This window comes from Entelurus aequoreus, linkage group LG13 (genome assembly GCF_033978785.1).
Source record: "Entelurus aequoreus isolate RoL-2023_Sb linkage group LG13, RoL_Eaeq_v1.1, whole genome shotgun sequence".
NCBI lineage: Eukaryota > Metazoa > Chordata > Actinopteri > Syngnathiformes > Syngnathidae > Entelurus > Entelurus aequoreus.
In genome coordinates this window covers 26,014,777-26,027,781 of record NC_084743.1, presented here as the reverse complement: position 1 = coordinate 26,027,781, position 13,005 = coordinate 26,014,777, and the positions used below count along the sequence as shown (strand labels likewise).

The window sequence follows — 13,005 nt, the reverse complement described above, 5'->3', positions numbered from 1 at the left end:
TCTGCCTGGGGGAGCCTTTTGGCCATGGCAATGCTTGCACCGGACGGAGACCAGCTGCTGGCTCTCTGGAGGAAATGCGGAGAAAGAGATGGGGCTGCACTTTTTTTCGTTCACAATCATTATGAAATACATGACTACGGATGGATTTAAAAAAAATGCATTTTAATATTAAATAAACGTCAATAAATGTCTGTTTACAGCGGAGCTAATGGGAGGACCTCTATTCCCCCCATAAGATCCGATAAATAACCAATGGAAAAGCGCCAACAATACTTTGTTTACATTTTATGACTTGAATATTAACCAAGTATTAGTGCTATTGTTATTATAGGTGCTAACGCAGAACAAACAAAATATTTATAGCGGCGCCTTGATCACTACCGTGAGCGTGTGAGTGGTCTGCTTTTTCCTCGCTTCCCTGCTCCTTGGAAGTTTATTGTAGATCCTAAATCATGCCTCTTACCTGGAAAGTAGATGGCTGAGGATATAATCCGACAAGTTGGGACACTTTGACAGCCATTTAGGACCTGGAACTGGCGAGAACGACACAAAAAGAGCTTGCTCCAACATAATGTTTTATGTAAAAGTATATACTGTAAATTCACACAAACTTTAAGTAAGGTGACTTTTTTTGCATTTTCGTGTATGGTGCATAACTATTTGTAGTTGTGTATTTTGGTAGTGATGTGTGAATCGATACTGAAACATCGATACCGCCGATATCAGATCTTTATGTTTTAACATCGATCCTCAAATCAAATGATCTTACTTTTGATACTTTATTTCAAGTGTGTCGTAACATTTTCCACCAAGGGCCACATAATGAAAAGTCAAAGTATGCGGGGGCCATATTGATACTTTTTTATTTTAAAAACATGCTAAAAAAAGATATTGTTTCAGCCTTGTATTATTGGTGCCAAAGTATATTATTACGAATTATTACTTCAAACATTTTAAGCTTTTTCTCATTTCATACTGATTTTTTTGCTCTTTTTTAAAATTGTTAGGTTTTTTTTCCCATGTAAGAATAGAATAAACATTTTATTACGATTGTTTAACTACATAGTTACATATCTACCAGTGTTTATTATGGTTGTTATAATTTGTTCAATTTGATTTATAAGTTAGTATTTTATTTCTTAATTAACTAACTAAACTTTGTTTATATTTTAAGTAGATTTTATTTTTATTTTGAGAGTTTCTAATATTGTAGATCAGGGGTGTCAAAGTCAATAGTATAATACACACAGATATACAGTATATATATATAATGTATGTATGTATGTATGTGTATATATAATGTATGTATGTGTATATATAATGTATGTATGTATATATATATATATATATATATATATATATATATATATATATATATATATATATATATATATATATATATATATATATATATATATATATGTGTGTGTGTATATATATATATATATATATATATATATATATATATATATATATATATATATATATATATATATATATACATACACATCCATTTTCTACCGCTTGTCCCTCTCGGGGTCGCGGGGTGCTGGAGCCTATCCCAACTGCAGTCGGGCGTAAGACGGGGTACACCCTGGACAAGTGGCCACCTCATTGGCCGTATATATATGAAGACAAAATGTTGTGTCATAGGTGACTAAGTATATTATTATTATTAGTTTAAAAAGTTCAGCTTTTTCTCATTACATTCTGAGTTTTTCCTTTTTTTTTCTTACATTTGTACCGTTTTTTTTTTTTAGATAGAAATGTTATTATTTGAAAATACACAATTTTTTAAATTTCAGCAGACACTTTAGGTATTTTTTCACAAAGTATTGGTATCGGATCGGTATCGCCGATACCAGCCTAAATTTTACCTGGTAGCAAATCGAGAAGAAAATCAGTGGTTTATCGCACTTTGCTATATTTTGATGTTGGACTAATTGATGTTGAAACTCTGACCTTTATTTTGAACGCTTTTTGTCAGCATAGTCAGAAGCCAACACCTTTATTTTCCATATTTTCCTTTTGTAAATGCTGAATCTCAGGGACCGCTGTGATTGGAGGATAGACTTATAGTTTACTGCCTTGCTGTCATTGAAGCTGCAGATTTGCAGCATTATTACTGTTGATGCTAAATGGAGTTAGGGCTAGGAGTTTGACTAGAACGTTCCTGTAATATTGTGAAGATTCAAGAAGAATTAATGACTTGTGCTGGTTCTCGGCTTGGTTCTGCTTTGGGTCATTTTTATGAATAGTCTAGAAATACTGTACAAATATCTCTTTTTTAAAAATCTGTGCCAAGACCAGGGGTCAGCAAACCGCAGCTCCTAGTGTGTGTGTGACAATCATTGGTACTTTAACTTTAACTTAACTTAACTCTCGAGCCGCATGCATCTCTTTTGTGCCGCCCTAGTGGCTTTCTGGAGCATTTTTAAAAAAGGATTGAAAATGGAAAAAGTTTGGAGAAAAATATATTTTTTTGTTTTAGTATGTTTTCTGTTTGAGGACAAACATGAAACAAACCTTCTCAATTGTTAGAAAGCCCACTGTTTAATGTTTGTGTGTATGCTTCAGTGATGAGAGTATTTGGTGAACATCGTTTTGTCCTACTAATTTCAGCGCTTCTTGAACTTACCATAGAGTGGACTGTGACTCAACAGTTTGTTTACATGTAAAATCTTCCACTCCCTTCTTTGTCTCATTTTGTCCACCAAACGTTTTATACTGTGCGTGAATGCACAAAGGTGCGCTTTGTTGATGTTATTGACTTGTTGGAGTGCTTATCAGGCATATTTGGTCAGTGCATGACTGCAAACTAATCAATGTTAACATGCTATTTAGGCTAGCTGTATGTACATATTGCATCATTATGCCTCATTTGTAGGTATATTTGGGCTCATTTAATATCCTTTACTTTTATCCTCTTTGTATATAATTTAGTTTTGCATGTCTCATGACACATTATCTGTATGTAGTATTGGCTGCATTTCAGATAGTTGTTTGTGTGCCATGTTGTTCCAGACCACTGCAAACATTACCTAGCTAGCCAAAGATTGTAATAAGTCCATGTAGAGGTCGCTTCCTAGCGATACCACTGACATACACTTCACAGGAGCCAGGCGTGCCAAGTTGAACAACGTTTTAATGTACATAGATTGTATCAAAGTCTTTCCTCCAGCAGAACGTGACTTTTCAGTCACGTCCGTATCCTCTCTCTCCTCCTGCTCCCGGCCGCTTACTGTTAAAGACAACAGATGATTAGATTAACACGTACCACCTGTGAAATCGAATCACCTGCCAGCTGTGTCTCGCCGTCAGCACTGCCACTCCCCCGTCTGATGGTGCTCTGTCCTCAGCACCATGGACAGAGGCGGTGACCTTTGCTCCTGCAGGCAGCGCTGGCCACATCTCCCTCCACAGTCCATTAGAAGGAGACAGCCTGCCGTTTCCTTTAACTTGGACACACACATCTGTACCTCTGGCCATTAAAGGCAGTAATTTCCAGGAGTTATCTCACCTTCTGAGTATCGTCTGATTTACTAATGGTTTCTAATGTTGTAAAAATGAGTAGAATAACTATTTAATTTCAACATTTCCTGTCAACGAAGATTTGCTTCAGCCTGCGACACATAGTCATTTTGATAGTAGGCAATTATAGCTAATATAAACACTTACCTCATGTGTTGCCTTCAGTATAAGACTTGTATACGGCTTTTCATTTTTTGCGGCTCCAGACAGATTTGTTTTTTGTATTTTTGGTCCAATATGCTCTTTCAACATTTTGGGTTGCCAACCCCTGGCCTAGACCCTGATTTGCGATGAAGACACATTTCGGCACTTTGTCTTTGCCGTATGAACTCAACTGACTGTGTACAATCTGCATAGAACATAGTGACACTTTTATTTTATTTTCATAAAACATATTATAGCCATGTGTTAAATATTTTCTTATTTCTTACAGGTTGACTGCGAAAGATTGGAAAATCCAACGGCTGTCTCTCTAACTACGCAAGAGTGAGTTTTTAACATTTTATTTGTATGCACCATATGCCCACTCAATATGACTTACAAATGAAGCAATGGGATAATGAACCGCTCCAAAACCTTGCACGACTTGAGATATTTTTGGGACTGTTGCCATGTCTATGAAAGGACAGAAATGACTAATGAGTACCAAAACAACAAATCTGTAAAGACAGAGAGCACTGCAGGGTTTGTTTATAGTGTTGTTGCAGATTGTGTGGTTCTCCAACTACTGTATCTGGGAATCTGTCACTGGCGGAATTGAGAAAAAACACATTTGCAGTTTTTATTTATTTTAGTATTTTATTTACCTGACATCAAAGGGAACTTGATGAAGCAGATGAAATAGTGTTTTCATTGTGTAAAATATTTTGTGACGTTATTTTTTCCATACTTGTCCCTCGGTCGAGTTTTGTGCATTCGTAATATTAACTTAAAGGCCTACTGAAATGATTTTTTTTTATTTAAACGGGGATAGCAGATCCATTCTATGTGTCATACTTGATCATTTCGCGATATTGCCATATTTTTGCTGAAAGGATTTAGTATAGAACAACGACGATAAAGTTCGCAACTTTTGGTCGCTGATAAAAAAAAGCCTTGCCTATACCGGAAGTAGCGTGACATCACATGAGGAAGGATTCCTCACAATTCCCTGTTGTTTACAATGGAGCGAGAGAGATTCGGACCGAGAAAGCGACGATTACCCCATTAATTTGACCGAGGATGAAAGATTTGTGGATGAGGAACGTTAGAGTGAAGGACTAGAGGCAGTGCAGGGTGTATCTTTTTTCGCTCTGACCGTAACTTAGGTACAAGGTCTCATTGGATTCCACACACTCCTTTTTCTATTGTGGATCACGGATTTGTATTTTAAACCACCTCGGATACTATATCCTCTTGAAAATGAGAGTCGAGAACGCGAAATGGACATTCACAGTGACTTTTATCTCCACGACAATACATCGTTGACGCACTTTAGCTACGGAGCTAACGTGATAGCATCGGGCTCAAATACAGATAGAAACAAAATTAAAAAAAACCTGACTGGAAGGATAGACAGAAGATCAACAATACTATTAAACCATGAACATGTAAATACACGGTTAATAATTTCCAGCTCGGCGAAGCTTAACAATTGAAGCTAACTAACTTAGCTACGTAGCTAACGTGATAGTATCAGGCTCAAATGCAGATAGAAACAAAATTTAAAAAAACCCTGACTGGAAGGATAGACAGAAGATCAACAATACTATTAAACCATGAACATGTAAATACACGGTTAATAATTTCCAGCTTGACGAAGCTTAACAATTGAAGCTAACTATGGAGCGGCGGCGGGCGTTGTAGCTTTCGACGACACCCCAGCCGCCATCAGAGTCGGCAACAAACATATATTTCCCCAAAGTTACGTACGTGACATGCACATAGCGACACGCACGTACGGGCAAGCGATCAAATGTTTGGAAGCCAAAGCTGAACTCACGGTAGTGCGTCTGCTATCCAGCTCAAACACAACACAACCTCCTGATTGTGTTGCTGTAGTCCGCTGCTAAAACACCGATCGCACCTACAACTTTCTTATTTGCAGTCTCCATTGTCCATTAAACAAATTGCAAAAGATTCACCAACACAGATGTCCAGAATACTGTGGAATTGTTCGATGAAAACAGAGCAGTTTGTATGGTGACACATTGGGTACAAATACTTCCGTTGCCGTCGTGACGTCACGCGCATACCTCACGCGCATATGTCATATCCAAAGGAGTTTTTCAACCGGAAGTTTAGCGGGAAATTTAAAATTGCACTTTATAAGTTAACCCGGCCGTATTGGCATGTGTTGCAATGTTAAGATTTCATCATTGATATATAAACTATCAGACTGCGTGGTCGGTAGTAGTGGGTTTCAGTAGGCCTTTAAATTTTTAACTAAAGGTAATTTTTGTACAAATGAAAATTCCACCATTTTTCATCATTTAAAAGTTATAATACACAAAATTAAATCTGTTTTAGAGAAGAAGCTTTCATTTTCAATGAATTTAATTAATAGCTGTAATGAAAAATAACATATTCTTTAGGTTTATAGAGTAGGAAGGGGAATTTTATGGCCCCATTCGTCACAAGTATTGACGAATAGTACCGTGTTGGAAAACTTAAAATATGTTTTGAGGCAATTCTAACTTTGACAACAGCGTCAGTTGCTATGTAGAGTGGTGCTTTCCATCATTTCCAGCAGACTGCATTGCACAATGATTAACCCCCCTTTTCCTCTACCCAGGAATGGGGCGATATGAATCCCTTTCCTACTGCACTAATTTTATTTTTATGACCTATTATTCCTCAGTCATGTGAGGCATATACTGTAATACAGGATTCTAGAATTATCAATTGGAATTCCATTGAATTTCAATTCTACTTCCTTCGATTAATATTTGAATTGCAATTTTCTTTCCTGTTTGCAACCTCAACTCAAATGTATGGTATTGAAATGGAATACAGGTAACATTTCCAATTTAATTTGGAATATTGCCCAAGCCTTGCTCAAGAGTACTGACTCACATCTCTCGAACAACCTTTTGTGCACAGTGGGACTCGTATGGAGTCCCACTCAATGTGTGCAGGAGTAGGGTAGTCACGTCGTATTTTGCAAACAAACATCTGGAAAATAACCACGGTTTATAAGTACAAAACGAGGCTCCAGTTCCAGTGTCTTCAGCCATCCTGAGCCATCATTTCCATGAGAAAATTGCAGATCTCCTGGGCTTTTCTTTACCGCTGATTTTGGTTAGCTTTTCTAGCTAACCATGGTTTTTCATGGGTTTTCGAGGCACAGTGGTTTCATTTGTCCGGTCAGTTTTGATGTGGTTAGATTGACATGCGGCATGTCGTCTTCTGAAGGAGTCCCGCACGATCAACACCGTGTTTGTTTACATTGTGAGCTCAAGGGAAGTTTAGGACATCCTATGAGGTAGGAGTGATGGTTTTGTTCACCTTAACCCACCAACAGCATTATTTATGTTTCACTGTTATAGGGTTGTACGGTATACCAGTGTCATGATCCGTGGTCCGGATCATGTTTTTGTTATGTTCTGTTAGTTTTGGACTGCCTTAGTTCCTGTTTTTGTGCACCCTTGTTTGTTACCATGGTTACTTATTGTTTTCACCTGCCTCTGGTGTTCACGTGTCTCTAATCAGAGGCATTATTTAAGCCTGCCTTTGCCAGTCAGTCAGCCAGTGCTAAGTTGTGGTTCTCTTAGCTTCTCGTGCGAACGGCACGATTTCCTTTTGCTTGTTTCCTGTTTTTGGTTTAAGCTAGGGCTGCAACAACTAATCGATTAAAATCGATTATTAAAATAGTTGCCGATTAATTTAGTCATCGATTCGTTGGATCCATGCTATGCGCAGTTTTTTTTTTTTTTTTTTTTTTAAATGAACAAAGTTTTTTTCTTTTATTTCTTTTTAATTTTTTTTAATAAACCTTTATTTATAAACTGCAACATTTACAAACAGCTGAGAAACGATAATCAAAATAAGTATGGTGCCAGTATGCTGTTTTTTTTCAATAAAATACTGGAGAGGATAGAAATTTAGTTTGTCTCTTTTATCCGATTATTAATCAAAGTAATAATCGACAGATTAATCGATTATCAAATCAATCGTTAGTTGCAGCCCTAGTTTAAGCCATGATTTATGACAATATATCATACTCCTACCTTCACACTTTGTCCGGAGTTGTCCGTTCTGCATCCCGGGAGAACGACCCCCCCCCACGTAACAACTGGTACTGGTATAGTATCGCGGTACTAATGAATCAAAAACAGTACTATACTTTGTTTGAAAAGTACCGGTTTTCTGGGCATGACAGTGCGTCGTCACGTCATGACATTGCTGGTTTTGCGAGCAGAGGAGCATGTTCGGCAGCGCACAATCACCGAGTACTTACAAGCAGACAAGGTGTTTGGACCGAAAAGGGAGAATGGACGCATTTTGGCCTAACAACTAAAGATAAAGGTGAAGTTATAACACTGAAACGCCCTCAGAAAAAGGTACTTTAAGACATGGCTAGCTAGCTAGCGGCGAACTTCCAGCCACAGTCTGCAGTGTTTTAGCGACTTCTGAATCACTACTCCTCGCCTCCATGGCGACAAATAAAGTATGTTTCTTACAAGTATCATCCCTGCAGGACGAGGAATAGCTAAACATGCTTCACTACATACCGTAGCTCACCGGCTTCACAATGTAAACAAATGCCATGGGTGGATCTACACCTGACATCCACTGCAATGACACCAAGTACAATAGCCTATCTCGTCGATACTACTATGATTACATCGATATTTTTTATCGTCACATTTTTTTCCCTTTTGTAAAAATTCATATTATGTTTATAAGTTTAGGAATTACGTGCCTGGACGTATGAGGACTTTGAATATTAAAGATTAAAGTACCAATGATTGTCACACACACACTAGATGTGGCGAAATTTGTCCTCTGCATTTGTCCCATCCCCTTGGGGAGCAGTGGGCAGCAGCGGCGCCGCGCCCGGGAATCATTTTGGTGATTTAACCCCCAACTCTAACCCTTTGTTGCTGAGTGCCAAACAGGGAGGTTATGGGTCCCATTTTTATAGTTTTTTGTATGACTCGGCTGGGATTTGAACTCCAACCTATGACCAATGTATGATCTTGTGACTACTTGGTATCGGATCGATACCTAAATTTGTGGTATCATCCAAAACTAATGTCAAGTATCCAAACAACAGAATAATAAGTTATTATTACATTTTAACAGAAGTGTAGATAGAACACGTTGAAACGGAAAATAAGCAGATATTAACAGTAAATGAACAAGTGGATTAATAATCAATTTTTAAAGCTTGTCCCTCATTATTTTGACAAAATAAAGAATGACACAATATGTGACTGCATACATCAGCAGACTAATTAGGAGTCTTTGTTTGCTTACTTACTACTAAAAGACAAGTTGTCTAGTATGTTCACTATTTTATTTAAGGCCAAAATTGTTCTTCGATTGCAACAATAAACATATGTTTAATGTACTGTAAGATTTTTTGTTAAAATGAAGTCAATAATGCCATTTTTTGTGGTCCCCCTTATTTAGAAAAGTATCGAAATGCATTTTGGTACCGGTACTAAAATATTGGTATCGTACAACCCTACAATGTTATCATATTTATTAGTGAGACGTCATAATTCCTAAAATAGGCCCGACAATTGTCGGTGCGATTTAACACCTAATTAACACCTAATTAACTCACTCACCTATGACATAGTGTAGTTATTATTACAATAAAAATTGTGCAGCCCTCGTTAAAAAGCTTACTTTCACCTCCTGTTGCCAATGTGTTTTTCCCACCTTTTCTTTACTCCCCTTCCATATCTCTGCTTCGGCAAGGTTATTTTTAGAACGGCTAAAATATCAAGGGACCCCTCAGACTTCCCCATTCCTTGTTGTCACTCTTTGCTTTGTTACTCATTTGAATCCCAAAAACCTCTACTCTACTCTGTCAGGATGGATAATTACACACCATGGGAATCCATTTATCCACTTACTGTATGTAATCATGTCGCCATTCTTTCCGCTTGCTTTTGACTCATTTCTCTTAGCTATTTGAGGCTGGTATTTAATAGATGTTTAAATGCCCACCCACCACATTCTCCACAGTCGTGCAACCTGTAAAAACACTTTTTCAGCGTGTTGCTCTGGAGCAGCTTTTTAAAAATCTCAGAATACAATAATCTTGATGTTGTAATAGTGCCATCAGGGTCTTTCAACAAGGGATTGAGATCTAAGTGCATGCATCAAGTCTTGTCTTGATCGGCATTCGGTAATGAGGGGTACAATGCTCAGTGTGACTCATTTGACTGTAGAAGTGTGACATGCTGTGGGATACCGTTGGTAAGTTGGTTGCCATTTTATCCCAACATAAACGGCAAAATAACCTCAATTATCCTCATGTTTATCAAGGCACTATTTTCATTGGGTTCCTTAACAGTTGTCATCCCTCTATATCAGTGGTTCTTAACCTGGGTTCGATCGAACCCTAGAGTCGGGCTCAGGGGTGAGTCGGCGGAGGTCAAAACACACCCGACTAATCGTGTAAATAAAAACTTCTCCCTATCGGCGTATTACGGATACGGTAACAGCAGAAGTCAGACTGATTTGCAGGTGTGTAATTTGTTGTGCGTTTATGCACTGTGTTGGTTTTGTTGTTCGAACAAGGTGATGTTCATGCACGGTTCATTTTGTGCACCAGTAAAAAAAAACATGGTAACACTTTAGTATGGGCAACATATTCACCATTAATTAGTTGCTTATTAACATGCAAATTAGTAACATATTGGCTCTTAACTAGTCATTATTAAGTACTTATTAATGCCTTATTCGGCATGGCCTTATTATAACCCTAACCCTCTAACCCTGACCCTAACCCTAACAAAATAACTCTAAATTAAGTCTTTGTTACTTAGAATATGTTCCCCATACTAAAGTGTTACAAAAAACATAAAACTTTGTCTTGAATTTGAGAAAAATAAATAAATTATTTTTCACTAAAGAAGGGTTCGGTGAATGCGCATATGAAACTGGTGGGGTTCGGTACCTCAAACAAGGTTAAGAACCACTGCTCTCTCTCTCTCTCTCTCTCTCTCTCTCTCTCTCTCTCTCTCTCTCTCTCTCTCTCTCTCTCTCTCTCTCTCTCTCTCTCTCTCTCCATCCATCCATCCATCCATCCATCCATCCATCCATCCATCCATCCATCCATCCATCCATCCATCCATCCATCCATCCATCCATCTATCTATATATATATACATACTACCGTTCAAAAGTTTAGGGTCACATTGAAATGTCCTTATTTTTGAAAGAAAAGCACCGTACTTTTCAATGAAGATAACTTTAAACTAGTCTTAACTTTAAAGAAATACACTCTATACATTGCTAATGTGGTAAATGACTATTCTAGCTGCAAATGTCTGTTTTTTGGTGCAATATCTATATAGGTGTATAGAGGCCCATTTCCAGCAACTATCACTCCAGTGTTCTAATGGTACAATGTGTTTGCTCATTGGCTCAGAAGGCTAATTGATGATTAGAAAACCCTTGTGCAATCATGTTCACACATCTGAAAACAGTTTAGCTCGTTACAGAAGCTACAAAACTGACCTTCCTTTGAGCAGATTGAGTTTCTGGAGCATCACATTTGTGGGGTCGAATAAACGCTCAAAATGGCCAGAAAAAGAGAACTTTCATCTGAAACTCGACAGTCTATTCTTGTTCTTAGAAATGAAGGCTATTCCACAAAATTGTTTGGGTGACCCCAAACTTTTGAATGGTATATATACATATACACTATATATACCGTATATACACATATATATATATATATATATATATATATATATATATATATATATATATATATATATATATATATATATATATATATATATATATATATATATATATATATATATATAGTGAGGTGAAGTGAATTATATTTATATAGCGCTTTTCACTAGTGACTCAAAGCAATATATATATATATATATATATATTTATATAGCGCTTTTCTCTAGTGACTCAAAGCAATATATATATATATATATATATATATATATATATATATATATATATATATATATATATATTGCTTTGAGTCACTAGAGAAAAGCGCTATATAAATATAATTCACTTCACTTCACTATATACAGTGTGTATATATATATATATATATATATATATATATATATATATATATATATATATATATATATATATATATAGTGCCCAAGGCATGGGTAACTTACACATCTGTGAAGGCACCATTAATGCGGAAAGGTACATACAGGTTTTGGAGCAACATATGCTGCCATCCAAGCAACGTGTTTTTCATGGACGCCCCTGCTTATTTCAGCAAGACAATACCAAGCCACATTCTGCACGTGTGCAACAGCGTGGCTTCGTAGTAAAAGAGTGAGGGTACTAGACTGGCCTGCCTGTATTCCAGACCTGTCTCCCATTGAAAATGTATGAAGCGTAAAATACGACAACGGAGACCCCGGACTGTTGAACAACTTAAGCTGTACATCAAGCAAGAATGGGACAAAATTCCACATGAAAAACTTCAAACATTGGTCTCCTCAGTTCCCAAACGTTTACTGAGTGTTGTTAAAAGGAAAGGCCATGTAACACAGTGGTAAAAATACCCCTGTGCCAACTTTTTTGCAATGTGTTGCTGCCATTAAATTCTAAGTTAATGATTATTTGCAAAAAAAAATCAAGTTTCTCAGTTTGAACATTAAATATCTTGTCTTTGCAGTCTATTCAATTGAATATAAGTTAAAAAGGATTTGCAAATCATTGTATTCTGTTTTTGTTTACGATTTACACAACGTGCCAACTTCACTGGCTTTGGGTTTTGTACATTTTTTATTTTGATTAGACTTTTTTTTAAATAATATATACAAAGTTCAGTGAACAGGTTGTGTTATATGTGACCAAACTTGTTAAATTTTTGTGTTGGTTAATTAATTGTTTTCCCTACACCATGACTAGGGAAGGTTGTTTGGATTGGGTCATCTAAGTGAATGCTGTGCTGTGTTCTCTTACAACTACATTAATGGTTGAGTTAATTTCGTTGGCCACCAGATGTTAACAAAATGTCAGCCTTCGGACTGCAGATATTTGTAAATAATATATGAATACTCCGCTCCTGGCCATTTTGTTTATTGAACTCCTGCCATCTCGGGGGCCAAATTGGGGCAAACCGCACTTGCCCCGCGGGCTGTAGTTTGGACACACGTGCTCTATAATGTTTTCTAGATATTCAGCTTGTGTTACCAAACCAATTAACTCACTAACCTATTTTTTATGATATCGTTATGGCCCAGCCTTGTCTGCCTCATTGCCCCCACTAGAGACTGCTGGCAGGCTAATTCACAGCCACCATTACCCTTT

General features: G+C 37.1%; 1 protein-coding gene across 1 annotated transcript in view; it reads left to right on the top strand.

Moving 5' to 3' along the window:
- adarb1b (adenosine deaminase RNA specific B1b) overlaps nt 1-13,005 on the top strand; it is a 408,325-nt gene that overhangs the window by 182,978 nt on the left and 212,342 nt on the right. Inside the window, exon 2 of the mRNA XM_062067621.1 lies at nt 3,965-4,017. The gene's annotated coding sequence lies outside the window, so the exon portion shown is untranslated. The remainder of the gene's footprint in view (nt 1-3,964; nt 4,018-13,005) is intronic.